Source organism: Cibotium barometz, chromosome 10 (genome assembly GCF_041138505.1).
Source record: "Cibotium barometz isolate CiBa-2024 chromosome 10, ASM4113850v1, whole genome shotgun sequence".
Classification (NCBI taxonomy): domain Eukaryota; kingdom Viridiplantae; phylum Streptophyta; class Polypodiopsida; order Cyatheales; family Cibotiaceae; genus Cibotium; species Cibotium barometz.
This window is the reverse complement of record NC_141055.1, coordinates 57751007-57770631: the sequence shown is the minus strand read 5'-3', so window position 1 is coordinate 57770631 and position 19625 is coordinate 57751007. Positions and strand designations below refer to the sequence as shown.

Genomic DNA, 19625 nt, shown 5'->3' with positions numbered 1-19625 from the left:
GCTGCAAATAGTAGTGCTTTCACACTGAAAGATGCATTGTATATTCCTAGGATCAAGAAGAACTTATTGTTTGTCAGTTTCTGCACTTACTAGGGTTCACCTAGTTGTTAAGTTTGTGGATGACAAATGTACAGTTCATGATCTCAATTCTGGTGATACAATTGTGGCATCTGGTTTGTTAAGCTGTGGGCTATATAAACTAAATGCCTATGTAAAATGTGTGGAAGATGTGGCATGTGCAGTTTCAGATTTACAAGCAATTTCAGATGCAAAACTTTGGCATGCACGTTTTGGTCATCTGAAATTTGCTAGTTTGCTGTGTTTGCAGAAATTTGAGATTGTGTCTTGATTGCCTCGTCTTGAGGCACCATCAAAGCATGTATGCAAAGGCTGCATTCTGGGTAAAATGCAGCGTGCTTCTTTTCCTAAAGATGGTTCAGTGAGAGTTGCTCACAAATTGCAGCTTGTGCACAGTGATTTTTGTGGTCCTATGCAGACTCTGTCTTTTGGGAACTACCTGTACTTCGTGACTTTCATAGATGATTATTCCAAGCATGCATGGGTTTATCCTTTGAAATCTAAGTTCGAAGTGTTCTTGTGCTTCAAATAGTTTGTTGTTATGGTGGCTGAAAATGTATATGGATGTAAAGTGGGCACCCTCCGTTCTGATCGAGGGGGGGAGTACATGTCTAAAGACTTTAATGCATTTATGGGGAGCCGAACGTGGGATAAAACACCAATATACAGTGCCTTACACCCCTCAGCAAAATGGTAGCTGAGAGAAAAAATAGGTCTCTTATGGAGATGGCACGATGTATGGTCAAAAGTCAATCTTTGCCACACTCTTTTTGGCTTGAGGCTGTTATGTGCTACCTATGTGCTGAACAGGTGTCCCACAAAAGCATTGCAGTCTATCACTCTGTATGAGGCTTGGCATGGCAAGAAGCCTTTCGTTTCTCATTTGCGTATTTTTGGTTACTTGGCCTATGCTCTTGTGCCGCAGCAACATCTCAGGAAATTAGATGATAAGGCTGTAAAATGTGTTCTGAAAGTAAGGGTTACAAGTTATACCATCCGCAAAGTTAACAGATCTTGGTCAATCGAGATGTTGTATTTGTGGAAGATTCTGTGCAGGCTTTGCTTTCAATGTAGAACCAAATGAGGCATGTATTTAGCCTACGTAGGTTTCTAATGAATCCACAGATCAGCCATTTACTGATGATGATGTGCATGATGCACTTGATGAGGAGAGGACTGAAATCCCACGGAGCGAAGGTGGACGTGGAGGCAATGGGAGTTGCTGCACAAGAACAATGCACATATATCTTACAACTTTCCATTGCTGCCAAAGGAGAACTACACCACAATGAAGGACTTCCGATCTGCAATTATTAATCTTATCGAGGCATGGAATTTAATTCCAGACCCAATAATGGTGGCCACTTGCAGATTCTTGAAGCTTATTCTCCTCCTCACAACCTCCAGAATTATTCAGCATTGGATTGCAACTCAATGAGATAAGTATACAACTTGTCTACGGGCCCATACATACCACAAATTTACCATTTCTATAGCAAGGTCAAAAATCTCTCAAGGAACTATCTGGTGACCTTCGAAGACATGCTTGACACTCGCTTCTGGGACACAAAGGAGGAGTTGTACTTCACACGCCACATCCCCGACCCCATGATGCGCTATGAAGCAAACTTCCGCGACAAAACACTCAGGCGCCGCGCCATGGTCTCACTCCGCAACAACGTTGTCACATGCACCTGATGCCAAGAACGACATCACAAACAGGAAGGGGACAATGTTAACTAAGGTTAACTCAAGCGCTTAGGTTAACTCAAGTGCTACACACTAAGCATCATGGCAGGCATCTCAGCAAATTGTAGTATTCACTCCTAGCAATTTTTCCAATAGAAAAATACCATGTAATTTTATTTTTCCTTCCCACAAATTTCATAGTTTTTTATGCAAACACTGACATTTGTATTTTTGGGCATGTTCGCATTGTAAAAAGCCCAAAACAATGCTCTACAGCCCCCCTTTAGTGTCCAAAACACCCCCGGTCCATAGTATGGGTGCCCGGACACATTCTGAGCTTGTTTAAAAGGCCAAAATTGTAATTTGGAGGCTCATAATTTGGGGATTTAGTCAAAAAACGGGATCTGCTTCTGTGTACTCTGTGTAATCTGCTTTCTGTGTGTGTATGAGGGAGGTAAAGGAGGCATTGCAGGATCACAAGAGATCTCTTCTCCACCTATTGGCTTGCTGACGACTTCTACGACGCGCACGGCAACCCCGAGTTATCCGACTATGTCCAAGGACAAAGAGGTGAGTGACACACCTCGTTTTCCTCCTTTCTTTCAAGAGCAACCCTCTTATCATGTGTGTGTTTGTGGTGTTTACGCGCACTCATAGTCATTGCACAAGTCCCCTCGATGCCCTCTGCACTTGTGTAGCTCTCTTGCATAAGGAGGTGAAGCAAGAAGAAGAGGAGGTTAGCGTATCTCCCGCATCGGCTTCGCCTACGTAAGGGGAGAGGGGTGGGAGATGGGTTAACACTTTATATAAGCCTTTTGGGATTAAAAGCCTTTACATATTGATATTGATCAAAAAGAGCCATTTTGTAAGCTTTCTTGCAAAAAGAGCCACCACTATGTATTGTTTCTTGCTATGTATTTTTGAAAAGATTAATTTTTGAGCCTCTTTACAATGGTTTGCTCAGGCATGTCTCCTCTGTACCTCAAATATTTCTTTGTATTGTAGCCACCAAGAAGCTTGACATTTGTGGTTTTATCTGCAAGGGCATAGCTAGAGTAGCACAAAAAATAGGCAGACCTTAAAGTGTTAAAGCCAGGGGCATAGAAAAATATTATGAGAGCAATTGTCCTCTCTAAAAGCATTACTTTGTTTGCATTGGCCTGGATGGGGGAGAATCCCACAAACCTAGAAAGAACCTTAAGGGCAAACAATGGCATTTCTGGTTTCTCAGAGAAGGTTGCATCGAAGACACAAAAACCTTCTTATCAAGGATTGGCAAATAATGGGCAAGGGCAGTGTCCCTTCTGTGTGATTCTTCAATAGGTCCCCTTGACCTTGATCCTCTTCCAAGAAAGTTGTATTTATTCAGAATCTCAATCTGCACAATGATGGTAGAACAAGAATAATAAATATCCTTAAACAAGTTAACCACATAAACTAAATAAAAAACAAAGAGGATTGGATAAATCTTCAATTTACCTTTTGATTTTCATCTTCCTTCAAGAACTCTCTATACAAATCCAGGGAACTACTATGCTCCTTGACTTCCCTCTTGCCCTGAGGTTGAACTTGCAAAAACCCTCCTCCAAAATTTTGTATTCTAAGTTGGACAAGCCTTTCCTCAAAATCCTCATCTTTTAGTGCAAGAGGCTCCTCTACTGCCCTTCTCACACAAAGTACTAGAGCAGTGGGGGCTTCAATAAAAGTGTCATTTGAAGTTTTTGTGTTTAAGGCAAGAAACTCTTCTTTGGGCTCCTCATCGACCTAAATAAAGCCCTTGGCCACATCACAACCTTCTGCTACAATAGCAAGGCAATAGTCCTCCCTAAGGTTGTATAACTGTTGGATATGTGAAAGGGGAATGTAATCTTTGCCATTGAGATGGAATGAAGGCAATGTTGGGACAGTCATAAAGCCTTATGAGACATCTTCATCTTCTGGGCAATCTTCAATCACAGTCTCAGCCTTGAAGATGGAGACATCTAACTTTGCACTGACCTCTCAATTTCAAGAGACTCTTCTAGATCTGAATCCTCTTCTTTTTCCAAATCAGATATGGTGACTACATTGTTAGAAGAGGAAGGAGGAGGATCATCTACATCTGCTAACTTGCTTTGACTCATATCCACCTTCAGATACAAGAAAAAATAAATGCCAAGGAACTTTGCACTAAATTACAAGGGCTAGAGTGAGATGGGCAATGTAGATTAGTTGGCTTCACAAATATGGAGGGGTCAATCTTCTTGAACTTCTTAGTGACCCTTGCCTTGTCTGCTGAATCCACTGCAATAGCTGTGAGATGAATATACTCTTTACCCTCATGAGAAGAGAACTGCCTTGCATAGGTGTCCTCAAACTCCTTGATTTCCTCTGTAACGAATAATTTGGCTCTTCTAGCAATTTACTAGTTTTATGACGATTGCAAAGACACAACAACCATATTATCCAAGATAGATCTTCTTCTTTTCAAAGAAATTACTAATGAAACGAAGATGTCACATTCAGGATGGTCAGTATCTCAATTTTCCAATAAGTCTATCTTGTCGTACCTTATTCTCTCAATATTATTCATTCTTGCATTCTCCAAGCACCATTTGTCTGCCGTTTCGGGTTCTAATTCCCTTCATTCATGGAAACGTTTCGATACTATTGGATATTTAATAGACCCAATGCGGGGATCCTATTTGAAAAAGGTAATGTATTTGCAAAGCCAAATTACTTAGTAGTTAGTTAATGACTTAATTAACAATGACACAACAGTGAGGGCCGAGTCTTCTGAGGTTGGCCCCCCCTCAAAAGGACTTTTTATTGAATCTTCGAAGGCACATAGAGTACATCGACATATTGAGCACTTAGCACTGCTTCATCGGATCAAAGAGACTTCGTACTCTGAGATCCGATAGCATTTTTACTCAATTCTTAGCTTTCCGTGTATCATGCGGAGCTCCTACTCTCAAAGGCTTATGGCTATACAAGCTGAAAGCACTTACGGAGAGAAGGAAAGACAATTTCAGAGCAAGGAAGGGCTTTGTATGAAGATACTATGCAAGAATTTCATGCATCATATCATTTAATACGTAGACGGAATCCTCTCCTGGGAAGCCTAGGATCTTATCCACGCCATAGCCAGAAGAGAAGAAGAGAAGCCGCAAAGAGAGTGTAGGAGGCAGAGAGTGCTCCGGCTTAGCTTTCACTTGACTGCTCACATGGCCATATAGCCTGTGGGAGGTCCTTCATGCAAACAGAGAGGGAGAGGTCAAGGAGGCACCAATATTAAGAGAGAGAGAGTGTGCTTTTCAGTCTAAAAATAGTAGAACAACACCTTTTCCTCCCCTTTTAGCCTCATCCATTTCTTTTGCCCCACTTTTTAGGTAAAATGCACCTTTTGGAGACATGTGTGAGCTGTAGTTAGCCTTGTTTCCCATGCCCCACCTCTCCGACCCATTTCCCCTACTCCGCGCGTTCCCGTATTCAATAGAACGTTATTTTCGAGGTCATTTCTAGGACATTTGAGTCCCGTAAAAGCATGTCGGACTCCCTAGAACATTATCTAACGGCTAATGAAGGTTCCATATATCATTTGGTACTTCATTGTCATTCCCGTTAGATGGCTAGCTCTCGTTATGATCTTTTGGAGTATTTTCTCTCTCTAGCTTAGAGAGAGAAAATCATCATTAGTACTTCATTTAACGGCTTGTGAATGTTCTTCTGCTCTTCTAGTCGTCCTTAGGCTAGTATAACATTCCCGTTAACTTCCCTGCCCTTATTAGGGTCCTCTTGGGTATTTTCTCTCTCTAGGCTAGAGAGAGAATCATTATTCTTACTTCGTTTAACGGCTTGTGAATGTTTCTTTGCTCTTTTGGCCTTCCATAGGCTAGCATAACATTCCTGTTACTTGTCTTGCTCCTTTTAGGCATTTTCTCACTCTAGACTAGAGAGAGAAAATCATTGTTTATGCATCAGACTTGGATTTTGGTGACATGTGTTCATTGTGTGTCCAACAAAATCATGTGCTGACGTCAACGTCATAAGAGCATGGGAGACTCATCAAAATAGAATTTTGATGACATTACCCCGCCCTTAAATCATAGTCGTCCTTGATTATGCATAGTAAAGGAGCTTGAGCCTGTCTTCGCTTTGGATCCATATTTAAGCAAAAAAAATTCCGTAGTAGATGGCTAAAACTAAACAAATAGCAAAAGGGAAAGCAACTTTCTATGATGGACTGGCAAAGACAAAGGAAGTGGATCTAGTGGATGAGGATGAAGAGCCAAAGCCTGTCAATATAGCTATAGATCTCACACCAGAGCAGGAGGAAGATCTGATCCAACTCTTAAAGAATTCAAGGATTGCTTTGCTTGGAAATACACGGATATGAAGGGAGTGCCAAGGGAGATAGTACATCATACAATTCTGATGGTGTCCCGTCAAACAAAGGCCATATCCTATGAATCCCAAATACTCTAAAATTTTCAAGGAGGAAATTCAGAAGCTGCTAAATTGTGGAATCATCTATGAAATAGAACACACTGACTGGGTTTCACCTATAGTCATAGTTCCTAAGAAGAATGGAAAAATTAGGGTATGTGTGGATCTCAAAAAAGTTAATGCAGCCACAAGAAAGGACAATTACCCTCTACCATATACTGAGCATATTATAGAAAGGGTAGCAGGGAAAAGAAGCTTATAGCTTCTTAGATAGGTATTCAGGATACAATCAAGTGGAGATCGCACTCGAAGATCAGTACAAGACAGCATTTGCCACGGAGTGGGGGATCTTTGCCTTTAAAGTAATGGCTTTTGGCCTCACGAATGCACCAGCCACCTTCCAAAGGCTAATGGTTGCAATCTTTTGGGAGTTCCTTCGTGAATTCTTGGAGGTCTTCATTGATGACATTTGTGTTTATACAATGTGGCAGGAGCATCTGGCAGCCTTGTGGAAAGTCTTCTTGCGCTGTCGCTTGTACCTCCTATCTGTGGATCCAAGTGAGTGTCAATTTTGGGTTAAGCATGGTGTTATTTTGGGTCATATTGTATCCAAGAATGACATTTCTTCCGATGAGTCTAAGATTAGATTAATTTTAGAATTGCCTCCACCAGCTAACTATAAAGGTGTTCAAAGGTTTATGGGGCATGTAGGGTTTTATGGGAGGTTTATTATATTTTTTGTTGATATAGCAAGACCTTTATATAAGCTTCTTATTGAGTTTAAGTGGGATGATGATTGTCAACAAGCCTATGATACACTTAAACAAGCTTTATCCTCAGCTCCTATACTTAGAACCCCTTATTGGGATATAATGTTTCATGTGTATATTGATGCATCAAATTATGCTATATGGTGTGTTTTAGCTCAACCAGGGGAGCGTAAATTAGACTACCCTATTAGCTTTGCAAGTCGACAATTAAATGATGCTAAGATCAACTACACCACTACAGAAAGAGAAGGATTTGTATTTGTAGCCACAATCTTGAATCATCTTGAGCTACCGCGTAAACGGTCGTCCAAGGGTGACGTCGTCATTTTCCCAAAATCTACCACTGCAAATATATGCTCGTACTCAACTCCACACGAGGTGACTACAACTCTTTCCCATGTTTCCCATACCTTCTTTGTGGCAATGCTAATGGCCCCTCCGCTATCTAGGATAGCCAAGCTTAGTAGGGTCGTGTTTCCATCTTCACCCTCACAATATTCTCCGACTTTGTTGAGTGGTACTGGCTAATATTCTCTCTTGTCCTTGTCCCTCATTTTTTGCAACACTCTATTGAATGATTCAACCAATCCATTGCATTGAGGATGATATGGTGTGGAGTACCTATGCTTGATGTTCAACATTTTATCCATTTCTTTAATGAGATCATTTCTAAATTCCTTCCCTTGATCACTCACAAGTTCCAAAGGCACTCCAAACCTACAACATATACATTCATATATGAATTTACATAAGTCTTTGCTAGTAGCTCCTCGACTAGCTCTTGCCTCTGGCCATCTTGTCATGTAGTCCATAGCACTAAATATATAATGCTTTCCATTATTAGTACCTGGCATAGGTCCTATCACATCCAATTCCCACTTTTCAAATGGTCCATAGCTCACAATATACATCAAAGGCTCTGGCATTAACTTCCTTTTATGGAATGCTTGTGACATTCGTGGCAACTCCTGCAACAATGAATAATGTCCCTATTCATGCTTGGCCACATAAGTTGAGCACCCATAATATTTCTCCTTGTAATGTCCACCCCAAAATGTCCTCCACATCCCTCTTCATGACATGCTTGAAGACAATCAAATATCTCATCACCATGAAGAAGCACTCGCCTCATGATACCATCAACCCCTTTGTGATACATATGTTCCCCAATCAAAACATACCTCTTAGCCCTCTTTGTGATTGCATTTCTTTGTTGAGGATTCAGCCCCTTCCTTGCAAAACCTGTTTGTAATACATACTCCTCATATAAAGACTCTCTTCCAAGGTACTTTGGCTCTTGCACCTTCAATGCATTTACATCTTTATCAAAAACTTGTTTTGCCAATTCATGTGCTCTCACATTCAAGTTTCTAGCTATGTACCATATTTGATAGGCAATGAAGGAATTCAACAACTTTCTAGTTTTGAAAAACCAGCCCCTCATCTCCTCTTTGTTCACTTTCCATGTACCTTGAACTTGCCTTATGATGATAAGCATAGAATCACCTTTGATGACAAGCTTCTTTACATGTCTTCTTTTACATTCTTCAAGTCCCATACATAAGCTTGCATATTTAGCCTCATTATTACTCTTTACATCCATTTCTTGGCTTCCAAACCAAAGTTCCTTGCCTTCAACATCAGTAAATACATAGCCCGCCACTCCCTTGCCAATGCTTCTTTTGAAAGCTCCATCAAAATACAAGGTTCCATCTCTAGCTTTAAGCTCTTCATGCATAGTAGGACTTGGAACTATCTTGTTTTCCACTTCTTTTACTGGCTTGGTTTTGATTTGGACTTCTTTATAAGTAAGCATATCAGCAATATTTGCTCTCACACTATCCTCTTTCATGAAGCTCGTGTCAAATTGTTGTAAGGCAAGCAACCACCTTTGCAATTTTGGATTATCCCCTGGATACCTCAATGCTTGAGGAAAAAAACTACATGATGTAAGCACCACAAATGGTCTATATATGAGATAAGATTTCAGCCTCTTTGTTGCATACACAAGAGTCCACACTAATTGAAACCGGCCTCTGATAGAAACCAGAGTGCGGTAGGAGCAATCACCCGTCCACTTGTAGTCTAGATGAGAAACCAAACACAGATTGGAGCTAGAGTGCCCAAATCTGAAAACACAGCGACACCTGTTGGCCCCAAAGCTTGGCGCCCCTTGCGGTATTTCTTTATTCAATTAAAATAATATGTATGGCTGAGTACAACACAAAAACCAGCCAAGAGTTTACACCTGTAAGTCCAATCTGACTGCCCACAAATCCTTCTCAGCACAGAGGATCTATGCACACAGATCTGTGTCCTCAAGCAACACACTGTGCCTCCCTCTGATCAGCCAAGATCACAAAGCAGGCCAGCCATGGGCATACATCTGGCATAACTCAGGAGCATGATACATCTTCTCAGCTCAAACATACATATGCTGTTCAATCTCTGTCTTAATCCCTTGTCAATCTGCCATACTCCTCCTCTCACAAGGAGCCAGATAGTACATACCTGTAGCAGACATCAAGCAATAGAAAGAGAGATAGATGAACAGAGTCAAGGCTTACCAAGTTCAGCTCGTGAAACAACACTGGAGGAAGCAACAGCACTAATCTGTGCCTACAGGCACTTGAATCCACAACCCTGCTTCACACGTGTGCTTGCACTTGCCTGTATCCTCCTCCTGATGCTCACTCCTATGCTGTCCTTGAAAGTACAGATCTGAAAATCAGCACAGTACCCGTCTGCACCGCCTCGGGATACGTGCCAGGCGTTGTACTAGCATAAACAGCCTGCTGTCCACTTCTGTACCAGCCTGAATCAGCATACACAGGTCTGTCCAGCACCCTGAGAAACGCCGCCTGCACCTGTACGTGCTGTATCTGACTGCCCGTACACTGCACGGCAGTCGTACAGTAGGGTATGGGCTGGAAAACAGTCTGTACAGAGCTTCTGCGCAGCCCAACCAGCAGCAGTTCTATGCGCCGCCAGCAACAGAGGAGAGAGAAAGAGAGAGCTTGCGCAGTCCTGGCCGTACAGTGCTGTACGGCTGATTCCCTCAGAAAAACAGCATCAACAGCACACAAAATCTGCAGTCGGCTCTTCTCTTCAGCTTCTCCACGCATGAATACAAGCGCATGAAGGCTCCTCCACGATTCCTTTCCCAAAAGCTAGAGAGAGGGGGAGGAGAGAGAAGCACTCCTCCAAAAGTGGAGTGGCCTCCTCCCCATAAAAATCCTAGGGCCCCCAAACTTTAAAAGTTCCCTAGGGCCACTAAGGCCTAGGGGCAACTTTAAGAAACATTAAAAGTTTAATGTTCTAGTTCCCCCCTTCACACCTAGGGATGTCCACACATCTTAAACACTGTCCGGGCACCCCCCATGTGAATCATAAAATATTCTGACTCTGCAACCACCATGCCCACACTTGTCCTGCTCCATTTTCACAGGGCCATGACATACCCCCCTCTTGAAAGATGGCAAGCGTCCTCGATTGCATTCTGGTGATGCATCAAAATATCCAAAGTGAAATATACAATATGGCAAGATCAGCGTCCCAATCTCTCTGAGCCATACACATGTATCAACATTCACTGCAAACCAATGGCATAGTAATAGTCCAAGTTGTATACCACTGTGAACCATACATATCCACAACAATCTCATGTGACTAGTACACATATATCATAGAAGTCCGATAAACAGATGTACTGTCAGCCTCAGTACCTTCGGGTGAGATAAAATCTGCACCAAGCGACCTCTAGATGTCATCTGAGCCTGTCTGTATCAAGGGAGTGGAGGTGCTACCCCCCTCTTGAGCATCAGGTAATGCTCCAGACCCATGCTCTGCTGAACCTGAATGAGCCACAATAAGAGTCGGCTCTAACTCAAAGGCATCGAGATAAAGCTGCAAAACCTGAGGTGAATCTGTTAAGTCACCTTCCTCCATCCACTTCGCATCCATCGGTGAATAGTTCTTGAACTTCACAAGATAGCGACGGGAAACTTTACCTCGTACCTTCCTTTCTTTATGTGCCAGTATCTGCTCTGGAATCAGAACCTCATGAAGTTCCTCAACTTCCGGCTGAGCCTCATCTGATACATCCTCAGGCACATCCCCACGGAAAGGTCTAAGAAGACTCACGTGAAAAGCATTGTGAATCCTCCAGTGATCTGGTAACTTCAAACGATAGGTTACCTCACCAATCTTTTCCAAAACCTGAAAAGGCCCATAATATCGCATACTCAACTTAGGGAATAAGCGCTCTTTACCCTTCATCTTCTTGAGTCTAGCCTTTTCAAAGCGCAAAAGAACCCAATCACCCAATGCAAACTGTAAATCACGTCTGTGACGGTCTGCGGCTTTCTTTTGCTTCTGCTGAGTTTTCTGGAGGGCCAACTTAACTCTCCGATAAGCTTCATCCAAGCTCTCCACATACTGATCAGCCTCAAAGATCTTATCCTTTGTATGCAAAATGGGTGGTACCTTCTTCCCTCCTTCTACAATCTCAAAAGGCGCCTTGCCTGTCGAGCTATGTACAGTGTTGTTATATGCAAACTCCACCAAAGGAAGATACTTTTTCCATTGTTGCTTGTGCTCTGACACATAACACTTGAGAAGATCCAACACTGTAGAGTTAGCCTCTTCTGACTGACCATCTGTCTGTGGATGAAATGACGATGAAAACTTGAGAGTTGTACCCATGTTGTCAAACAACCCTCTCCAAAACAAACTCGTCATCCGTGGATCACGGTCACTAATGATAGACGTAGGCAAGCCATGATACTTGAAGATGTTCGCCATGAACAACTTCACCATATGATCCACTTTAATTGTCTTCCTCACGGGAATGAAATGTGCCTGCTTACTGAACCTGCATATGATAGTCCAGATGCCATCATTTCCCGTTTGTGTCCGTGGAAGATCAAATACAAAATCCATGGCAATGCTCTCCCAAGGTCTATCCGGAATAGGTAAAGGCTGTAATAACCCTGGTGTCTTCTGACGGTCAAACTTTACCTTCTGACATACGATGCATTGCCTCACAAAGGCATCAACATCTCTTCTCAAGGTTGGCCAATAAAAGAAAGTCTCCACTGCTTTGACCGTGGCGTCAATACCTCTATGACCTGCATACGGTGGAGCATGACTTTCAATCATAACCTTGAGTCGCAATGGCCTGGTAACACACAGTCTGCCATGCATCAATAAAAACCCATCTCTGAGAGTGTAATGCTCATGCCGCTGACCCTCAGACATCTGATCATACAACCTTTCAAAATCCTCATCATGGGCATACTGCTCTTTCATTTCATCAAGCTCATGATGATAAGCAAGTGAAATTGCAGAGACCTGTGGCTTGCGTGACAAAGCATCTGCCACTACATTCTTTTTGCCTTCCACATGCACAATCTGGAAGTGAAACATTGACAAAAAGTTTGCCCAACGCATATGCTTCTCTGAAAGCTTAGTCTGCGTGAGGAAGTATCGCAAGGTCTGATGATCTGTCTGCACAGTGAAATCAGCCCCAAGCAAGTAGTGTTTCCATGTAGAAAGAGCGTGAATTACAGCCAACATCTCTTTCTCATACACCTGCAAATGCTTCTCGGCATCTTGCAAAACTCTACTCTCATAGGCTATCACATGTCCCTCTTGCATGAGAACTGCACCAATGCTACTTCCACATGCATCACACTGGACAACAAAAGCCTTTCGGAGGTCCGGTAACACCAATACTGGGTCCGAAGTAAGCTTTTCTTTGAGCTTTTTGAATGCTGTAATTTCCCGATCAGCCCATCTAAACGGAGTTGCTTTCTTCGTCAAAGCATGAAGAGGCGAAGCAATTTCAGCAAAGTGCCGTATGTAACGCCTGTAATAGGAACACAATCCTAGAAAGCTGCGTACATCATGCACGGTCCTCAAAGCTGGCCAATTAAGTATTGCTTCCACCTTTGCTGGATCCATACGCACTCCATGACCAGACACAATATGCCCCAAGAAATGTATATCCTGCAAGAAAAACTCACTCTTCTTGCCATTAACCACCAATCTATGGTTTCTGAGTTCTGCAAACACAATGGCCAAATGCCTTCTATGCTCTTCCTCAGTTTGTGAATGCACAATCATATCATCAAAGAATGTGCCCACAAACTCTCTATGAGGTCTGAAAATCCTGTCCATCATTCTGTTAAATGTGGCAGGCGCATTCGTTAAACCAAAGGGCATAACCAAGAACTCATACAACCCAAACGTGGTTCGGAATGCTGTCTTATGCACATCCTCGGGTCTAATGCGTATCTGATGATACCCGCTTTTCAAGTCAATACGACTAAAAACTGTGGAGCCCTGTAAGCGGTCCAAGATGTCATCGATCCTCGGTATGGGGAATCGATTCTTGATGGTATTCTTATTCAGCGCCCTGTAATCAATACACATGCGCCAAGAACCATCCTTCTTCTGCACTAAGAGCACAGGTGAGCAAAAGGGTGATGAGCTAGGCTGAATCAACCCCTTATTCAATAGCTCCTGCACCTGACTCATAATCTCTTCCTGTTGGGCTGCACTAACACGATACGGCGGTCTATTCGGTGGAGTACTACCAGGAATCAGATCTATGGCATGATCTTCTGGCCTCTCAGGAGGTAATTCTCCTGGCAATGACTCGGAAAAACAGTCTTGAAACCCACTTAAGAAATCAGCCCTGTCCTTATCTAACATTGACAAATTAGACTTAGACTCATCATCCTGTGCATCCTTTACATAAATCAAGTACGCGGAAAGATGCTTTTTCATTACTGATGAAATCGCCGAAGCGGATACAATAGGAACAGATTCCCCTTTGAGTTTTACATCCAATACATGCTCTTTCCCTCTATGAGTCAAAGTAATTTTCCTATTGTAAGTATCCACCACCGCATGTACCCTGTGGCACCATGGCATCCCCAACAAAACATCACAGCCATCCAAAGGCATGATGAAGAACTCCTCGCTGTCCACATAACCCTGCAAATGAAGCCGAAGCTTCCCAATGATAGGAGTAACGGGTTCTGCATACCCTGGACAAGCCATATTTGCCTCATGTAACGGCCCCATCTCCTCTGCGCGAATCCCCAATCGGCCAGCCAAATCTGGTGAAATGAAGTTGGCTCTAGCACCTGTGTCAAAGAAGATCAAAGCATTCTGATCTCTCACTTTGCCCCATGCCCTGCACAACTCTGTAGCTTCACCACTTAGCTGCTCACTCACAAGATCAGGAACTAAGCCTGCAGAAGGCTTTGGTTTCTTTGGCTTGGGCTCTCCTTTATTGTCAGGGTCCTTCTTGGACGTTCTTTTGGGACAATTGAATGACATATGCCCCTCTTCAGTACAGTAAAAACACTTTTGAGCATCTCTCAAAGCCTGTCTTTCCTCAGAAGTCCTTTTGGGCATTGGCAACTTCTTATACTTTGTCTCTGAAGACCCTTTAGCATCACGAGAAGCATGCCCAAATTTTTCAGCTTTCTTGCCCAATTTCTTACTGCCTTTAAACCCAGATGAACCACCTGTGAGTAACGCATTAGCTGTCATAGCATTTTCAATCATCTGTGACATGTTCGTTACTCTTGTCTTTATACAGTAATCTCGTACCTCCTTGGGCAGCCCACAACAATACTTCTCAACCTGCTCAGATAATGGCACGGCACGATAAGAAGTCACTGGAAGTAGAGCTTCCCAAAACTTCTTGTTATAATCCTCCAAACTATCACACTTTGAAGCATCCAGCTTGTGCCATGCGGTCATAACATCCACCTCAAATGTAGATGTGAGCCATACGGAAGAGAAAACCTGTTTAAATTGGACCCATGTGGTGGGTGCTATGCCCTGCAAAAGAAGAGTAGACCACCACTGCAAAGCATTGCCCTTGAGAAAAGTGGCAGCTTTCCTCACCTTCGAGGACTCTGTGTAATTCCCACCAGAAAAAGCAGCATCAAACTGCTGTAAAAAGGTAAGTGCCTTCAATTTATCCTTGGCCCCACTGAAAGTGTCAAACTTCACTGCAGCTCCCCCTTCCTTGTAATCCTTCGCCTTTCCCATAGGCGTGAGATTATCATATGGAAGTGGTTTTGTAAGATTGCTGCCCCCAACATTCATACCCATCATTGGGTCAACATTTCCCATTCCAACACCAGGCATATCATACATCCCAGCCATGTTTCCATACATTCCACTATGCATACCTGGCTGCATGCCACCAAACATATTGCCTTGCATCCCAGGTTGCATGCTTCCAAACACATTTCCTTGCATACCGGACTGCATACCACCATACATATTCCCTTGCATGCCAGGCTGAAAATTGGCTCCAAAAGGCCCATACATACCCATGCCTCCCTGAGGATAACCCCCAGTCATGGATTGGAACACCGAGCCTCCACCAAAGTACCCTGGATGCATGTTCTGCTGAGGAATAGGTGGCTGTCCATAGAAGGAACTCTGTGGGTTAGCACCAAAAGCATGCTGCATATTCGGAAACTGGGCAGGAGATGGATCCTGTGGAGTGGTACCACTATGACCTTGAGAAAGATTCTTCGAACGAACCTTCTTCTTCTTTTTCTGGGGCTCTGTGCGGGGCTCTGAGCGAGATCTCAAAAATTCAGCAAATCTCTCACTCTGTGTGAGCTGCATGAAAGTATCCATAACACTAGCCAAGCGATCTTTGAACCGAGCATCATCATCCTCTTTACCATGCACATCTTCTGGCTGTGTTACATCCTCATAAGGCTCAACATCTGCAGCCTGTTCTCCTGCAAAAATATCCTCAGATACATCTCTTTCAGGAGAAGACTCTTGCTCTTCTTCTTCATGATAGAAGTACTCTTCCTCTGTATCAGACATGGTTGCTGAATTTTCAGCGATGGCTTTCTCCAAAGCAACCACGAGCTCACCCCCTTCAGAAAGTTGATGATTGGTCCCGGGGACGGAACCTTGAAACCGGCCTCTGATAGAAACCAGAGTGCGGTAGGAGCAATCACCCGTCCACTTGTAGTCTAGATGAGAAACCAAACACAGATTGGAGCTAGAGTGCCCAAATCTGAAAACACAGCGACACCTGTTGGCCCCAAAGCTTGGCGCCCCTTGCGGTATTTCTTTATTCAATTAAAATAATATGTATGGCTGAGTACAACACAAAAACCAGCCAAGAGTTTACACCTGTAAGTCCAATCTGACTGCCCACAAATCCTTCTCAGCACAGAGGATCTATGCACACAGATCTGTGTCCTCAAGCAACACACTGTGCCTCCCTCTGATCAGCCAAGATCACAAAGCAGGCCAGCCATGGGCATACATCTGGCATAACTCAGGAGCATGATACATCTTCTCAGCTCAAACATACATATGCTGTTCAATCTCTGTCTTAATCCCTTGTCAATCTGCCATACTCCTCTCACAAGGAGCCAGATAGTACATACCTGTAGCAGACATCAAGCAATAGAAAGAGAGATAGATGAACAGAGTCAAGGCTTACCAAGTTCAGCTCGTGAAACAACACTGGAGGAAGCAACAGCACTAATCTGTGCCTACAGGCACTTGAATCCACAACCCTGCTTCACACGTGTGCTTGCACTTGCCTGTATCCTCCTCCTGATGCTCACTCCTATGCTGTCCTTGAAAGTACAGATCTGAAAATCAGCACAGTACCCGTCTGCACCGCCTCGGGATACGTGCCAGGCGTTGTACTAGCATAAACAGCCTGCTGTCCACTTCTGTACCAGCCTGAATCAGCATACACAGGTCTGTCCAGCACCCTGAGAAACGCCGCCTGCACCTGTACGTGCTGTATCTGACTGCCCGTACACTGTACGGCAGTCGTACAGTAGGGTATGGGCTGGAAAACAGTCTGTACAGAGCTTCTGCGCAGCCCAACCAGCAGCAGTTCTATGCGCCGCCAGCAACAGAGGAGAGAGAAAGAGAGAGCTTGCGCAGTCCTGGCCGTACAGTGCTGTACGGCTGATTCCCTCAGAAAAACAGCATCAACAGCACACAAAATCTGCAGTCGGCTCTTCTCTTCAGCTTCTCTACGCATGAATACAAGCGCATGAAGGCTCCTCCACGATTCCTTTCCCAAAAGCTAGAGAGAGGGGGAGGAGAGAGAAGCACTCCTCCAAAAGTGGAGTGGCCTCCTCCCCATAAAAATCCTAGGGCCCCCAAACTTTAAAAGTTCCCTAGGGCCACTAAGGCCTAGGGGCAACTTTAAGAAACATTAAAAGTTTAATGTTCTAGTTCCCCCCTTCACACCTAGGGATGTCCACACATCTTAAACACTGTCCGGGCACCCCCCATGTGAATCATAAAATATTCTGACTCTGCAACCACCATGCCCACACTTGTCCTGCACCATTTTCACAGGGCCATGACACTAATTGCTCGATCTCATGCCATGATTGTTGCACCTCATTCTTTGCCTTGCTTACATAGTAGACCGGCCTCATATAGGATTGTTTTTCTCCCTTTCGCATCAACACTGCTCCAACAGCATGAGTACCCACACTCAAACTAAGATAAAATATTTGATTCCATGAAGGAGGCATCATGATTGGTAAGGTACACAACATGTCCTTAACATTTTCAAATGCATTTTGTTCCTCTTGTGTCCATATAAATGGATCCTTTTGAATAGCTTTTTGCAAGGGATGTACATGTTGTGCAAGCATGCAAAATGACCTTGATAAGTATCTAAGCTTTTGCACAAAGCTTATAAGCATCTTCACATTGGTGGGAATTTCCATCATGAGTAAGCATTCCACTTTAGAAGGATCAGGGGCAATCCCATTTTCACTAATTTCATGGCCAAGTAGTACCACTCTAGCTCTCGCAATCTTACATTTAGAGGGATTGAGTTGCCCTCCATCTTCATCAAATCTCTTGAAGACTTCATTTAGCCTTTCCACATGTAACATCCTTTCACTAAATACACAAAAGTCATCCATGAAGACTCTCACAAAGGAACCCAAGTATGGCCCCAACACACGATCCACCCAACTTTGAAAGCTTGCATATGAAATTCAACAATCCAAAGAGCATGATCCTATAGCAAAAGACTCCCCATGGAGTGATAAAGCTGGTCTTTTTTGGTCCTCTTCCACTATTTTAATTTGAAAGTAACCACCTGCTCTCCCGCAAGCCAAATGTGAAGCAATTGCTACCTAGTGAAGCGCCGATGCAGTAGGAGACTTCCCCCTCTCCTACACATCAATTAGTGGGCTGATCTGGACCCAAAATGAGCCCACATACACTGCTGTCCAGCCCTTACACTTCAGCCCCGAACCCTTCTTGGGCTGATTTGCAAACAATTGAAGCTTCAAACAATGCAAGCAATCACTCTAGCTTACCTGGAAATAGTCTATGGCTGCCCCCTTCACTCCCAAAGCTCCAGGAAGAAGCTGCGCTGAGTAAATCCACCTGTAGGGCTGAACCTGCGCCTCCTCTTGTGCTCCCCCTGCTGCCCTAGAGGCTAGTACCTTGCTGAATAAAAGAAGGCCTCCAAAGTGGGTCTTCCAAGCCTCAAAATGCAAATCTGAGGCCACCAGCGCAGAAAAGGCAGACTGGACAAGCTTCTGTCTGCAAAAAACCGCACGCCATTTCGACGCTCTGATACCAATTGTAATGCAGGATCTGCTGCAGGGCAATCACCGCAGGCAATGGCAAGCTCTCAATGCACCACACACACACACACAAGCCACTCTCACACAGAGAAGCACGTTTCTGTTAGAAGGGGATATTCATATTAGAATGAGTTAGTGACTATACAAAGAATATATGTGTTAGTGAGTTAGAATATACAAAGAATATATGTGTTAGTGAGTTAGAACTTTGGGCGGCCGGACCTTTTGCCATATGGGACTTTAACCCCAACATAGAATGTGATTTCGGTATAACCTACACTAAAAAAGAAAAGAAACATACATGAGAGGAGGGGGTAGTCTAAAAAATAAAGCAATCCCATATCTCTTGATAGATTGGCCCTCTATCATTTTTTAAAAAATAGCGCTTTCTCTAAAAGTAAAAAATAATATCACGTCTCTTTCTCTTTCTCTTTTCTCTCTAAAAGCGTTAAGCGTGGAGACAACAAAGATACTCTCTCTCTCTCTCTCTCTGAGATCACACACGCTTGCTATTGTACCACCCGGTTGAGTTTGCAAGTTTTTGCAGATTTTGATTGGCGTTGCATAGCAAGATTGCAAGATTTCCAAGCTGATTTTCAAAAGGGTACACACACACAAAGTAGCTTGTAGAGGGGAGCACAGGAGCTGCTTTTCAAGCAACAACAACGAATAGTAGCTAAGAAAGATTAACAATGGAAAGGATGCAGATAAATCTGGGCTACAGATATTTATATAAAGGGGTGATCAAGGTTTGTGACCCATGAAACCGCCAACTTGGTGAGGTCAAGACTTGAGAGGTGGTGAGAAAAACACAAAGATTCTACTTTCAAGATAGTATCCTACCTCTTTTGGCATTTAACACATTCGTTTGCCCTCCAGAAACAAGATAGATAAGCAGTGCACATCGTTGTTCAATGTTTGCGCGTAGTACCACCTCGAGTACCATGTTGAAGCTTTCCAAACCAATTTCACCTATGGGCATTGGACATCCTTGGTTTCACTCTAACTTGGCAAAGGG

General features: G+C 43.5%; 1 long non-coding RNA gene across 3 annotated transcripts in view; it reads left to right on the top strand.

Moving 5' to 3' along the window:
- The first annotated feature begins 2157 nt into the window (after positions 1–2157).
- Positions 2158–19625, top strand: part of LOC147635095 (uncharacterized) — a 117313-nt gene continuing 99845 nt past the window's right edge. For all 3 annotated transcript variants that reach the window (XR_015266741.1, XR_015266743.1, XR_015266742.1), the window contains exon 1: positions 2158–2337. This is a non-coding gene — a long non-coding RNA (uncharacterized LOC147635095). The remainder of the gene's footprint in view (positions 2338–19625) is intronic.